The sequence below is a fragment of the Theropithecus gelada genome, chromosome 1 (genome assembly GCF_003255815.1).
Source record: "Theropithecus gelada isolate Dixy chromosome 1, Tgel_1.0, whole genome shotgun sequence".
In the NCBI taxonomy this organism is placed as follows: domain Eukaryota; kingdom Metazoa; phylum Chordata; class Mammalia; order Primates; family Cercopithecidae; genus Theropithecus; species Theropithecus gelada.
In genome coordinates, this window is record NC_037668.1 from 13948247 (window position 1) to 13963465 (window position 15219).

The following is a 15219-nucleotide window of genomic DNA, read 5'->3' on the forward strand; positions in this document are numbered from 1 at the left end:
TGCCAGGCCGGATTCATTTTTATATTTACCTCTTTCATCCCTCTGTAATTTTTTTTCTTCAACTCTGGCCTATAGAACCTCTGAAATTATTTGTTGTATGGTATGAGATGAGGATCTTAAATTTTCTTCCAGACAGTAGAAGAATTATTCCAACAGTATTTGTTGACTTATCTTTTTTTTTAATCCACTTATCTGTGATGTCACCTTCATCAATTCCCAGTTATGTTCAATGGTGTGTGTGTCTCTTGTTTCTGTTGCTGATTCCTTGTGAATGTCCACCTTATTGTTCCTGATTAGGCCTACACAGAATACAGACCCTGGCAGGATTTTCAGATTTATATCTTGTGTGCACCTTTTCAGATTTATATCTTGTGTACTACTCCTTTTCTACTGTAAATTTCAGTAGCATCTTTCCTTCGTTTGGTCAATTTGTCACGAATGGAGTAGAAGTTTAGCTCCTAAAGTACACAAATGGTAGGGAACCTTCCAACTAAACGAGAGATGAGGGCCAGGGCCAGCCCTTGCACATAGGTGAACTATGAACCGTGGTGCTCATTCATAACCACTCCAGGTGACAAAGACTTTAACTTTGTAACCTTGGAGGTTGGAGGTTTTCTGGCCAAATAGCATCAACTGGCATAAAAAGAGCAAATATCTGGAAGGGGCTCCCAGAAGAGCTGTTACATGATGTGCAGCCCCTAACCTTCTGTTAACAGCTCACCCCAACCCAACCTTGGTTCACAGTGGAGTTATTTCATTTACCAGGTGTGAAAATTGGATTTTACCACAGAGGAGGGGAGTTATTACCTATCAGGTCTGCTCTTTAGGGGAGCAGAGATTGTGGTGGGATTTATTAAAAGACATTTGCTATGCATGGAACATATAATTAGAGATGTGTTCCTTTAAAACTGGATTTGCAATCTTTGTCATTTTAGGAGTGCAGTTTTTTGCTTTCTGTTTTTCTGACAGCCTTCTTTTCCATGTAGGTTGCACACATCCTACCTAGGATCTGAATATTTTATATGGCACCATTCTGCCAAGAGACGGACCTCAGGGGTGTGACATGTGACAAAGAGTACAGCTTGGGGGGATGGTGGGGACTGCCTGTAGTTTGGATGCTGATATTAGTCACACATGATGCTAAGGATGGGGAGGGGATGATAAAGCAATTTTCATGTTAATTAATTGCTATGTAGTCCAGACCTCGGTTTCGTGGAGGTATTAGGGTCATTCTGAGACCCTCTGATGAGGGTACTCTTGAAAATCGAGTTCAGATTTAATTACCTGTTGTTAGAGGCTATGTAAGACAGCCTCAAAGTTAGTACCTAGTTAACTACACCTGCTTTTAAAAAAGACACCTTGTTTATTATCAGAGTGAACTGGGGGTGGCTGAATTTATTATTGTTTAGCATTTCTAGCACACTTTGTTCTTGCTGAGTGCTTCAAGCGTATTTATGTATGTATATTGGTTGCTCTTCGCAGCTCTCCCAAGGGATGAGTGGGTGATAGGTTTTATTATCAACTGCTTTTCCAAGGAGGAAACAGGAGCTCCTAAGAGGAGAAGGGACTTGCCTGGGTTTATAGCTCAGAGCTCCTGCCACCTTGTTAGGGGATCCTCAACAAAATGGTGATAAATTCAGCCCGCTGTCAGCCCAGGAGTACCACCTGTGCTCCATCCTGTATCCCACTAACTACAGTGGAATGCAAAATAAAAACCGTCACTAGTATTGGCCTCTCTGTGCTTGGCACTGTATCTCTCAACGGATCACCTTCCCCATAAAGTCGCCTTATTAACTCTACTTTTCTTTTAAAGGCTTTGCTGTTTTCCCCCACCGCCCAGCTTAGCTCCCTGAAGTCATGTGTGACTCAGCCTTTCCACCCACGTCAGTTGCCCGGGGAGCCATGTAGATTCTGCCACCCAAATGTCTTACATTTGTCCCTTCTCCCTTCTTCCCCCTCCCACTACCAAAATTCAGTCCTCATTACCCGCTACCTGGACTACTGTAATAGCATCTAACTGGGTCTCCACACTTTCTGTCCTAAGTTCTTCTGTCTGGTAAACCTTCCTCAAGTAAGGCTCTGATAAATGCCACTCTCTCACTGGGTGCTTTCTCAGGAGCCTTCCCATTTAAGTGCAGATTTTTACCCTGCACTCAGAGGTCACTTTCCTTTTTGGCCTTCTCGCCTACTAAGCCACTGAACAACTTTACTGCGCATCAAGAGCTTGGCTAGCAGGCGCCTGCCGTGAGCGATTCTGATTTGGGGTCTGCTCCGGGGCCAGGGGACCCGCCCTTAATAGGCCTCCATGTGATCCCAGTGCTCGGGACCCTCTGGACCACACACTGCTCTCGCAGGCTTTTCCCAAGCCCGGAGTCTTCAGCCCCTGTGCCCGGCTATGCTATTCTTTTACCCTGAAACCCTCTCTCAGCCCCCTCTCCACCTGTTGAAATTTTTCTCATGCTTTAAGGCCCAGCTCAAATACCTCCTTCTTCAAATACCTTCTTCACTGCCTCCTGGCAGTGAAGAATTTTCTGATTGTTCCAAATGGATAAGATGCAAACTCCTCAGCCTTAAATTTAAGATGCCCTGTTTTACAATTCCAGGCCCATCTCCTGCCTTCCTGGTTCCTCCACTATCGCTAAGCGCTCCCACCACGCCGAAATGGTTCTCAGCATAGGCCCTTTACACATACCTCCGCCAGGAATGTGGTTCGTTCTCTCTCTCTCTCTGCGCCCCCCGCCCCACCCAACCCCGTCTCTCCTAAACTTACCCTGCTAGATAGACTCGGCTCATATGTCACTTATTCCGTGCCACATTCATCACAACGACAGTCTTTCTAGACTCTTCCCCGCCCCCATAGCCGCTAAGTCACTCCCTCCTCTGTGCTTCCCCAGACTTTACACGCCCGAGAGAACCCAACGACAGTAGCTTACTTGTGGTTTATCTGTTTAACTTGAACACTAGGCAGTGAACTTGGCTCAGGCTGTGTTCTGAGGACCTAGCCCGGAGTCCACAGGCAGTCAGTCCTTCTAGAATGCACGCATGAATGGATCTCTTGCTTCCCAGCCGCCCTCCCCCGGAACAGGCTTTGCTCTTTGCACCTCTGGCGTTGCGTTTCTCTTCCTGTCTTTTTTGTACTTCCTTTACTCACCCTACTAGATTGCAAGCCCCCTTGAGGGGAGAAACCTTGTGGGATTTTGCTCCCTATCCCCAAGTCTGGCTCCTTAACCATGGCAGGAGGTCAATAAACGTTTGTTTAATTGAGTTGTAGGATGTTGTGCCCAGCTAGCTGCTAAACAACCTCATTTAAGGGGTTAACTAATAACACTCTGAGAAGTTCTTCTCCTTAGGGGGCATTTGCATTTTAATGGGAATCTTAAAAACCCAAAGGAAATGTTCTCTAATGGTGGGATTTCAGGCCCTGTAGGGAGGCGAGTGTGTGTGTGTGTGTGTGTGTGTGTGTGTGTGTGTGTGGTGTGTGTGGTGTTTGATGGGGATTAGGGAAGAGTTCCTCCAGCCAAGGGATGTTTCCACTTTTCTGTGCTATGGGCCCCCATGAACAGTCTCGTGAAGCCTTGGAACAGAATAATAATTTTAGACACATAAAATAAATTACTTAGGATTACAAAAATAGGTTATAATGAAATATAATGATCTAAATATTTTAAAAGTCAAGTTTGTGATATAGTAATATGTGCTTCTTTATTAGAGCATTAATTAAAAAGTCTACTGGCAGGTCTTATAATTATTGTACTGCCATAGTGATGACTATAAGCGATATTTGGGATATCTGTGATTCTGCTGGTTAAAACATCATGAGCTGCTCATACCACCTTGATCTGTTGCCTGGATCCATAATTGAAGGAAATGATAATTTTCATTAACTAATGGAAGCAAAGATGCATTTTTTTTCTCCATCCAAGTTCTAGCCTTAGTTTCCGTTGCGGACTCAAGGTTAAGAGGCCCGACTTAGCTGAACCCTCAGTATGATGTGGGTGGTCCTGAAGCCAGTGCCATTTCGGACCCTAGGCTTCCTTTTCTACTCACCACTACTTTGACCTTGAACGCTCAGATTCTTATTTTTCACCCTTTAACAAAAAAGGACAGTGTACATTTACTTCATTTACAGAAATATGAAATAAGATGAAACAAAAAGGATTGTTTGGGTTCTCCCTCTATCGCCAAGGCATCAAGATGTCAGACTTTAGGAGAAAGAGAGGCTCACTAGTTTCCTAGCGTGGGAGCACCCCCTCCCAGAAGTGCTATCGATGGGGTGGGGTGGAGCGAAGCCAGGAGGAAGAGGAGGGTTTGTCCCAAATTCAGAGGTGGGAAAGCAGTTGCAGAGTTTACCTGAGAGTCTCTGCTAGCTCTTTCTAAAGTCAGAAGCCGATATCGGGACCAAAGAGCACTGTTGTAGGGGTGGTCCAGCATCACATCCCCAGTGACTAAGTGAAATACTGCTTTTGAGACCCTGCACTCCCTAATGCTGATGTGATTTCTAATTTAGGTTAAAGTGTTTGTTCAGTTTTCTTTTTAAATCCAAAATACAGGGAACATATTCAATCCATTCCCAGTTATCTTTGTGTATTTTAGTCATTTAGAGGCAATTTTCCTCCAGACAGATTTACCCTACTGTTTGCCATGCCTTGGGGCTTATACCTCTGCTCTCAGTGGGTGCATGCTTACAGGATATCAGTGAATTTTAACATTACCTGGACATGTTGTTACCAGGGTGAGCACCATATCAGCCCAGGCAAGCCATCATCCCTGCTCCTAATGGTAGTGATACTGAAAGCTTTACCCTTGACATCTTCCTTTTCTCTTGCATACGTTTTCCTTTGGTGAGCTCATTCATTTTCTTGGCTTCAGCTCTCACCTCTGCACCTCCAGCCTATCCTCTCACTTGGCAAGATATCTCCATTTTGGTGTTCAGTCCCCCATAATTCTAAAACTCGACTCTCTTTCGTCTTTTACAAATCAGCTTCACTTTTCTAAAACACAACTTTATTGAGGTATAATTTACAAACCATAAAATTTACCCATTTTAAGTGTATGACTTAATGATTTTTTTTTTTTGTAAATTTACAGTGTTGTGCAACCACCACTAAAATCCACTTTTAGAACATTTACTTTACCCCAAAAAGATCCCTATACTATCTGCAGTCGATCCCCATTCCCACCCCCACTAATCTGCTTTCCGTCTCTATAGATTTACGTTTACAGGACATTTCATGTAAATGAAATCATGCAATATGTAGTCTTTTGCATCTGGCTTCTTTCAGGCTTCTTTTGCTTAGCAAAGGGGTTTTGAGGTACATCCATGTTGTAGTGTGTATCAGCAGTTCATTTCCTATTGCTGTTCATTTCATATTTCGTTGTATGGATAGACTGCATTTTATTTAACCATTCATCAGTTGATGGACATTCAGATTGATTCCACTTTTTGGCTATTAGGAATAATACTGTTGGCCGGGCGCGGTGGCTCAAGCCTGTAATCCCAGCACTTTGGGAGGCCGAGACGGGCGGATCACGAGGTCAGGAGATCGAGTCCATCCTGGCTAACACGGTGAAACCCCGTCTCTATTAAGAAATACAAAAAAAAAAAAACTAGCCGGGCGAGGTGGCGGGCGCCTGTAGTCCCAGCTACTCGGGAGGCTGAGGCAGGAGAATGGCGTGAACCCGGGAGGCGGAGCTTGCAGTGAGCTGAGATCCGGCCACTGCACTCCAGCCTGGGTGACAGCGCGAGACTCCGTCTCAAAAAAAAAAAAAAAAAAAAAAAAAAAAAAAAAAAAAAAAAAAAAAAAGGAATAATACTGTTATGAACATTCACATACAATTCTTTGTGTAGACATACATTTTTATTTATCTCAGACACCTAGAAGTAGAATTTCTGAGTCACATGGTAAACTTACATTGAACTTTTTAAGAAACTGCTAAACTGTTTTTGAAGGTGACTACAGCATTTTACATTCCCACCAGCAATGCATGAAAGTGATAGTTTCTCCCCATTCTCACCAACACTTACCAATGTCTTTCTTTTTTATTATAGCCATTCCTAGCTGATGTGTAGTGGTAGCTCACTGTAGACCAGTGTCATTTTTTATTTTATTTTTATAGAAATGAGATCTTGCCATCTTGCCCAAGCTGGTCTCTAACTCCTGGGCTCAAGCCATCCTTCTGCCTCAGCCTCCCAAAGTGCTAAAATTACCAGCATGAGCCACCAGCACGTTCTACCCAGTGTCATTTTTGAATTCGTCTCACTTCTGACCATACTGCCCCCACTTTCCACCAATTTTATGGCTAGAAACCAAACACACTATTCTTCCTTCCTCTTACCTTTATATGCTTCAGAAGTAAGCTGCTACCATCTTCTTCAGCTAGCACCTGAATCTCCTACTTCTTCATTTATCTTTACATTGCCCTACCTGGATCTGCATCATTTCACACCTGAATTTCTGCTGTTTTCTGGCTTCTCTCCTTGCCTGTTGTAGCTCTTTCTTCAAATCTTCCTTCCTATAGCTGCAGATTAATGGTTAAAATAGTAACATGAAAAGAGCATGCATGGATATGGAATCGGGGGATCTGTGTTCTAGTTCAGGAATCACCACTCATCATCACGTGACCTTGAACTAGTCTCGTAACTTACCTGAGTCCAGCTCCTTCGTTAAGTTACTTAACCTCTCTGAGCCCGTTTCCTCATATGCAAATTAAGGATAATTATAGAACCTTTCTTATAGAGTTGTTATATAATACATGCAAAGCCCTTAGCACAGTGCCCGGATGTATGAAGAACACTCAATCAGTGCTGGCAAATGTTGTTATTTTAATGATTATTATGACTATTATTATTAATCATTATGATGGGAGCTATCTACTAGGCCTATCATATGGTTGTCATAAGGATCAAGTGTGGCTGTGAATATAAAAAATACTTTGAAAAATACCATGCAAATTGCAATGGTGTTATTTTTACATGTTTTTTTCCTTTGCATAAGGAGAAAGGCAGTCCAGGATAGCAGCAAGAATACAGGCTTTGCCATTAGCCTGGCATTCAAATCTGTACAGTGCTTTTTAACCGTTGCGAGGCTTGAACAAATCATTTACCCTCTCCATTTTGGTTTTCTCATCTGTAAAATGGGTATAATTATAAATCACATTCAGGGTAATGCTGTCAGAACGGTGCCTATTCCACAGCCAGTATTCTGTAAACTGTAGCTTTTTTAAAAAAAAACCTCAGTGTATTCTTCTTATATACTTTCTCTAAATCGTATTCTTCATAATTAATTCCCATCTTATTTATCTATCTGTATTCCCCACTGATCCTAACACATACATTGAAGAGAGGCTATAATGTGGAAAGATTAAGCATTTTCACCTCAGGCTGACTTTGGCTTTAATCTCAGCTCCACCACTCTCTAGACACATGACTCAGCACAGTTACCTTACCTTTTTAAGTATCTGGCCCCTCAACTGCAAAACAGTTGAGGGAGAGCAATTCATACCTCATGGGGTTATTGTGTATATAAATAAGATCATAGAAAGTCCTTAGAATAGTGCTTGGCACATGCACATACTAAATACTCAATAAACAGCGGCTGCCATTATGTTTGTTTCTACTCACCTTTACCACTATCATTTTCTGATTCACTACCCGCACATAAACTGTGCTCCTTTCAGTCTCTGGCTTGGCTCCTTGTCTCTCCCTTCTGGCCATCCTCTCCTGCTGGAACTGCCCAAATCCTATTCTTCAAGGCCAGTTCGGCTTCTGATCCTTCACAAAATTACACAAACTACTCCAGATTCTAATCATTGCTTCTCGTCCCGCCCTCCCACTCCCCGGAAATCTATCATTTGTGCAGTGTCTGTAATTCTGTTTAGAAATTAATTATTAAACATTTTCTGTTGTAGTTGTTTCCTCGACTGTACTGTAAGATTCTGGAGGAGGGGTATTTATTCAGCTTCCAATGAAGCTCTCACTCTGCTTTAGTTTGGCATTAGACACGTAGTAGGTGCTTATTAATGCTTGACTGATAAACAATAACTAAGAAAGCAAACACATAAAAGTAATTGCGAGATTTTACAAACAGGGGTTCCTTAACCACCTGGATAGTGCCCTCAATGACTGTGAATCAAGAGTGATCCTAAGCAGTGTTATTCCAAAACACTAGCAGAGAGTAGAGAAAAGAGCAGTTGATGCAGAGCCCCCAGATCAAGGTCAGCACTGTTTAAGTTAGCAAAGCCTGTCTTTACTGGCACAGATGACCTTGTTTTTGTTTTCCTCATCACTTCTTGGCATCTCTCGCCAATCTCAACCACTTCTTCCAATCCCAGAGGACTTGCTGCCCTCAGAAAGCCCTCTGAGTATCTTTCCCTCTAGCTTGAATTTCTGGGGAAAGTTCTCCAAGCTTCAAAATTAGCCTTTTCTTTCTTCCCCACGATATTCCCTCAGTGCAGTTAGCAGTTAAGGAGGATAGAGGTCTGGCCAGATAACTTATTAAAATGAAACAGGGCTAACCTTTTCTTATGTTATCCCCGCCAGGGGCTGGGCGAAGTGACATCTTAAATCCAAAGTATGAATTTCTAATGTCAGAATTTACAAGAGTGTGTCAGGAGAGTTGAGGAGATATCAGTAAGCGAGGTTGGGTGTGAGAATGAGTGAGGTATTGAGGGGGTAGCCTTTCAGTGTCCCTAAAATCTCCCCACAGGCCAATTCCATTTTGGAAAATCCAGAGATGACCAAATGCAACAATAAGAACCAACATTTATCGGGCACTTAACTATGTGCTAGGCACTATTCCTACATGTCTACAGTCACTCATTTATTCCCACACTACTCTGGGAGAAAAATACCTATTATCAGTACTCCACTTTATGGGGGGGAAAAACCCTAGAGAGGTTAAGTAATTTTTCCAAGGTTATATAGCCTGCTCATGGCAGAGGTAGGATTCAAAATCAGGTGGTTTTCACCCAGAAGTGGGTTTTTGAATCACGTGTCTCCCCTTGTAAACATTCTGGGAAAACAGAGGAACAAACTTCATGAGAAACAAACCTAGATATTATCATTATTACCATCACCATCATCATCACAGCAAACAAGGTGCTGTCCCTGTGTATGCAGGGCACTGCATGAGGTGCTAAGAAGACGAAGAGGCATCCAGCCCCACTGTATGCCTGAATCAACCTGACCCTCAGATTGCCTCAAGTGCTTCCACCTCTGTGAAGTAGTTCTGCTCATGTCTTCTCCCTCAAATAATGTATTTCCTCTGATTGCCGATTTACTTTTTGCTTCTGCTCTGCCATTTATTTATTACCTTCTCTCTTGCATTGTGGTTATTTATATACATTGTCACATTGCTGAGTCCGTTGCCTGGCTGACTCCTACGCATTCTTTAAGATTCCACTCAGGTCTTATTGCATACCCTGACTCTCCTGCCTGGACTAGATACCTTTCTTCTGTATGCCCAAACACTTGGCATTTATTCATATTATGCCACTTATTATAAGTGATTATAAGTGTTTACTTGTCAATATTTTTAACAAGCTAGATCCCAGATCCCAACATCAAGGGAGTTAAGTTATACTTTTTTTGAATCTTCAGTACTTTGCACAATACCCAGCACATGGTAGGCACTTAGTAAACTCTTTTTTTTTTCTTATTAATGAATGAACCCTCCATACAAATCTGATTATACTTTGCAAACAGAATTGAATGTCAGATTCATTTTTTGTATCCCCCAAGCCCTGCACTTAGTAGTTGCTCAATAAATATTACGATAAATAAATAATTGAAAAACAAAAGAGATGTGACATTCTGCTCTTGGGATATGGGGGAAGACTGGGACCTAGAGTAAAAGTTTGCATATCTGGGCTATATTTTTAAGTTGATTATAATAAACATCTACCACTAGAATAGATGAGAAAGAAAACATTGTTTTTGATCAAAATTACTTGGCTACAAAAATATAGTTTAATATCCAAACCCAGGTCCATATGACTCTAAAACCAGTATTGTTTCTGTTATACAATATTGTTGAGAGCTTTTCTTTTTTAATCTGTAATAATTGCCAGTTTATTCCTCTGGCTAAGAGATCCAGAGGTAATTTGAGGTTTACATTTCTTTTTTATTGTTCTTTCATCAAGAGTTTAGGTGCCCCCATTGCCCTCATAAGCTGGTTGCAAATTATTTGACTCTTACTTGTAAAAAAAAAATCCTTAATTCTTTTTGTGTGTGAGACACGTGTTCACTAAAAAGCACATATAAGCAAAAAGAATAAAAAGAAGAAAACAAATAAAATTTCACATCACACAGAAATAAGCTTGGTTAAGTTTTTGATGTATGTTATATGGATGCATGTATACACACATGCACACACACAAAGTTTGGAATTTTATCCTATATATGTGAGCTGATATTAAATATGCTACTTTGCCATAACCTGTTATGTTTTACTTTACAACATGGAATGAACACATTCCCATGCAAATGTGTGAAAGTTTCCAATTGAGAAATAGACCTGGAAAATGGGTCAAAATCCAAAATCCAATGAGGTGGTGGTACCAAGGAAACTACCTAAAACAAAATTTCATCAGATTATTAAAAGTAAAATGGAGGTCAAAGATACAACAGAAAATGCTAACAGAAAGCAAGCTTGGGCCAGATTTTGATATTAGGCAAAAATGAATTCAAGGCCTAAAGCACACAGGATAAGGACAGCTGCATGAATGTCTTTGCTTCCAATGCATCATCACAAACTTGTTTCTTACTCTTTTTCTCTCTTCCCTAAGCCTTTCAAGCTCATCTACTCCTCTTATCATTTCTTCAGGGTTCAAAGGCCTAACGGGTGTGTCCTCTTTAAATCCCTGGCCAGGCTGTTTCCTTCTGCCTCCTGGCTTACACCTTCTTCGGAAGGTTGAGGATTTCCTTCTGCCTCCTGTGGTACATCCTCCAAAGGGCGATCTTTCCTCGGCCTTTGGCATGTTCTGTGGTTTTCCCTCATTTTCTTCACAAGACTTTTGCATATTGAGTATTTTTTATTTCCTTTTTGAATACATTAATTCTGAAAGGATCTTGAGCACTTTTCTCCTTCTCCAGCAATAGGGAGCTGCTACAGGGAAACAGGCCCTGGCCTATAAAGCATATTGTTGAGATCTTAAGGTAGATAGAGGGGCCCTCATTGGGCCCAGCAGAACCAGCAGGGCTTAAATAATTAAAAAGGAATAGACACTGCATGAACTATGTAAAAAATGGTGGTATATGTAAACCGCTTTTTAAAGAAAGATCTATCTGGCAAGAGCATGTAGAATTGACTGATAAGGGGAGAGGCTGGAGGCAGGGATATCTATCGCAACAGTCCCATCTTGGAAACAGAAAACAAGAAATTGATTTAAGGAGGAATTTGTGGACACTGGTGATGAGAGGAGACAAAGACAGAAGATGTTGAGTCAGGATTACCACAAAGTTTTAAGTCTAAGTGAAAGATATAGGGAATTCAGAAGTGAGACTTAATCTTGACAGATGGTGAGTTTGCTTTTTGACATGTTAAGTCACTTTAGATGAGCAAGCTGAGTAGGTAGAAATGCAGGATTAAGTTCAAGAGAGGCCTGAGCTAGACCTGTAGATGTGCTGGTCATAGCTAAAGTTCTTTAAACTTCAAAGAAATGATAGCTAAAGTTAGGAGAGTGAAATGACCTAGGGAAAATTGGAGAGAGACAAGATCAAAGAACCAAAGACTTTAAAGAACATCCACAATTAGGAGACAATGGGAAGAATTTAAATCAATGAAGAAGGCAAAACTGTAATATCATCACATCTTGGAATTAACAACTAAAAAGAGATTCAGGGAGGAAAGGATATTCGTTACATGAATTTGGCAATTAGGTTTGGCCATATTGGACAGAGCATTTTGGTAGAATGGTTGGGTTAATTACAGAGGAGGAAACACAATTGTTGTGGCAGAGAATGTAGGTTGCCCTCTGGATAAACTGGGAATTTAAAAAAAAGGGGGAAAAAAGGGTACTAATGTAAGAAAAATTTTACTGAAGATTCTAAAGCAAAGAGTAAGAAGCCAATGGATGGGAGAAGAGTGAGCAAGGTCTTCAGAGGTGAGATGAGATGACAAGGTTGGTCTTGCAGTGTAGAAGCAGTATGGATAGAATTTGGAATAATTGCTGTGGAAAATGATAGAGACAACAATGAGGATACATAAAAGGATTACAAAGTGGTAAGTAAAGAAATTCAATGTCATCACCTTAATTTTGGTTGGGATCCATTTTCTTGGCTTCATGTTTTTTCTAGCAATATCTGGTTGACCAGATGTGGAAATAAGGAAGTGAAGGTACATCTTAGCATTGGGAATTTCCATGGCCAGAATGGTGGATGGTCAAGGATTCCATGGAGACAAAGTGGCCAGTGAGTGCAACCTGAATGCAAACCATAAAGGTGAAATCAAGGCTGAAATAGTTGGGTAGTAATTCTAGAGAAACTGGGAAGAGATTGATTGTGTGAGCTGGGAAGAGTCCAGTAGCACAGGCTGAAATCAGGAAAAACAAAATAGGTCATCTGGAGGGCAAAATTCCTATGGAAATGTCTAGGAGAATTAAACAAAGTAGTAGAAACACCCAGAATTATTGTTGGGAAAGCAGTTATGAATAAGAAATGAGGCTGGGTTCAGTGGTTTATGCCTATAATCCCAACCCTTTGGTAGGCCAAGACAGGAGGATTGCTTGAGGCTAGGAATTTGAGACCGGCCTGGGCAACATAGGAGACTCTCTCTAAATAATAAATTAGTGGAAATTGAGGAAGAAAAGGAAAGTGGGATTCTAAGAATTGATGTGAAGAACTGGTATGAAGAGCAAGAGATTTGGAGAGAAATGGTTAAAGCATGTGGAACACGTAGATTGTCCTTTGCTAAGGCATGATGGACAATGGTTAAACAGGAAAAGTGATAAGGATCAGGATCATTATGTCAATCATTTAGGGCTCAGGAAATGAGAATGTCATAAAACCTGAATTTTAGAAGGTAATGAGAATAGGAAGCACAACCATGTAGGTTTGAGGATGAAAACAAAGGGGAAGCATTGGTGGTAGGATCTGAATGTCACTTCAAAGCTTCATAATAATGGTGACTCTGATTCCCAAGTTGTGAAGAACAGGTATGTGGTGACACAGAGCAAGACTCAAGCTCTCATCGAATGCCAGGGGCCTCAGGTGAAGCTGCAGGAGGAAAGGAGGCGGGAAAATTGATTTCCACCTAACAAAGGAGACAATTAGTTTTAAATATTCCAGCCAGGGATGAAGCTCTGGGACTCCCCCATTGACTTCAATAGACTGGTGAAAGGTAGGATAAGGAGATTTGTTTCTTTTTCCTAGGAAACCTAAAAAAGAAATAATTTCCTGGCCATGTTATTACAGCATTGGGGCACAGCACTATGAAAGTCAAGAGATTAGATTGACTTTCTAATGGTTAGATGCTATTCCATTCTTACCCTTCATTTTCAATCATTAATGACTCTCTTGATAGTATTCTTTTGAAGCTGAAATTCACCAGTTTTGGTGAACAATGAGGTAGATGAATCGGTAATAAATATTAATAGTACAAGCAGCAGGAGCCCACGGACAAGCTGAGGGCTTTGACCAAGGCAAGAATTTGTTAAGCCTTCTCATAACCCTGATACCAGCTGGCTGAGTGGGCTCAACCTTTCTTAGTCTTGGTTTCATCATTTCTAAGGTAGACTTTCATATTCTCTCCTACAATAATAAATATTGTTAGGAATGAACAATCATTGGAATTTAGAATACCGCTGTGGAGTCTTGGACTTAAATTCTAGTCCCTAAAACTGAGCATAATCTTGGCAAATCATTGAACTTCTATGCCTTAGCATTCTGTAAGACAGGATGGAATTCCTTCCAATCCTAAAATTTAGGTGTAAGTTTATCAAGAACTGAGGAAACAAAAGCACTTGTTGCCTCAACTTGAAAGTGGAGTTTACAGGTGGAAAAACTGGAGGCAAACCTAACATAAATGCTATGATTAGCTAAAGAACTAAGAAGTCAAACTTACATCATCTATGTTTGCAACACAGTGAGTGCTCATCATGATGAGAAGCAAATTTCAGTAAGTGAGAAAATCAAAACCAAGTCTCTTTAGCATCAAAATCCTTTATTTTTAGCAATTTTACCATTTGGGTAAAAAAATGATTTCTTATCTTCAAATTTCTAGAATAGCAGTAACAGTTTGAAGCTTTTATTCATAGGATGCTTTTAAAAAAGCATTTCATTATCCATTAATGTTTATGTATATACAGTGTGTTAAATCCTTATACACCAAAATAGAATTCTTTCTCAAGTGAGATGAAAATGCATACAAGGTAGAAAATTCAGAAATATCTAGTAATATAAACTATTTAATAGAATAAATTCTATTTTAAAACACATTTCTATCCCATCTGCAATGTAGCTAAATTACCATTTCTATGGAACCTCTAACCTTTAGATTTCATGACTTTTAGCATGCTTAAATTCTCAATATTATTATTCTTTTACCCTAGTGTCGTATGTTTAATATTCGTTTGTATTTTTCTTCTGATTCAATAATAATTTTTAAGTTTGACACATATGGCTGCATGAGGGCTTAACGCTTAGTAAAATGGCTAAGACTTTCTTTTAACATGTGTATTATTGTTATTGAGTTTGTTTTGAGCTTGCTGAGCAGAGGTGATCTGGTCTGGGATTCCCCCCAGGCCAGAGCTTATTTTGGCAGTGGTTTTCTCATACAGATAAGTCCTATGAGTTCCTTCTTTCCACCTCTTTCCACCTAACATTAGCAATCCCAAATGTTTCTTGCATATTCCTGATTTGGTTGTCTTTTCTAATACCATAAGAAAAGTCCGTTAGGTCCATACCTGACTTTTTCCTCCTGCCTTTTCTTACAAGGGTTCTTAGCTATGTTACATCAAATATTCTATGCCCCAAACTTAACAAAAGGCATTTTAATTATTTTCTGTTTGGAATTCTTCAATTGATCTTAATATTGTTTATACCAACTATTGCCTTTCTTCTTTAATTTATATCCTCAGTCATGACAGAAGACAAAGAGAAAATACCTTGCCACAGTTTTTCATAGGATCTAAGCAGGGGAGGCAGGGTATAGTAACTTACATTGACCAGTTAAAGAGTTTTTAAATGATTTCTAAAGCAGATCGGCTTTATCATTTAGGGCT

At 40.4% G+C, this 15219-nt stretch overlaps 1 protein-coding gene and 1 pseudogene across 1 annotated transcript in view; one reads left to right on the top strand and one right to left on the bottom strand.

Annotated features, from left to right (window-relative positions):
* The window catches only part of BCL9 (B cell CLL/lymphoma 9), an 89846-nt gene that overhangs the window by 46940 nt on the left and 27687 nt on the right, over positions 1 to 15219 (top strand). The window lies entirely within an intron of this gene.
* LOC112618797 lies at positions 10684 to 11105 on the bottom strand (annotated as a pseudogene).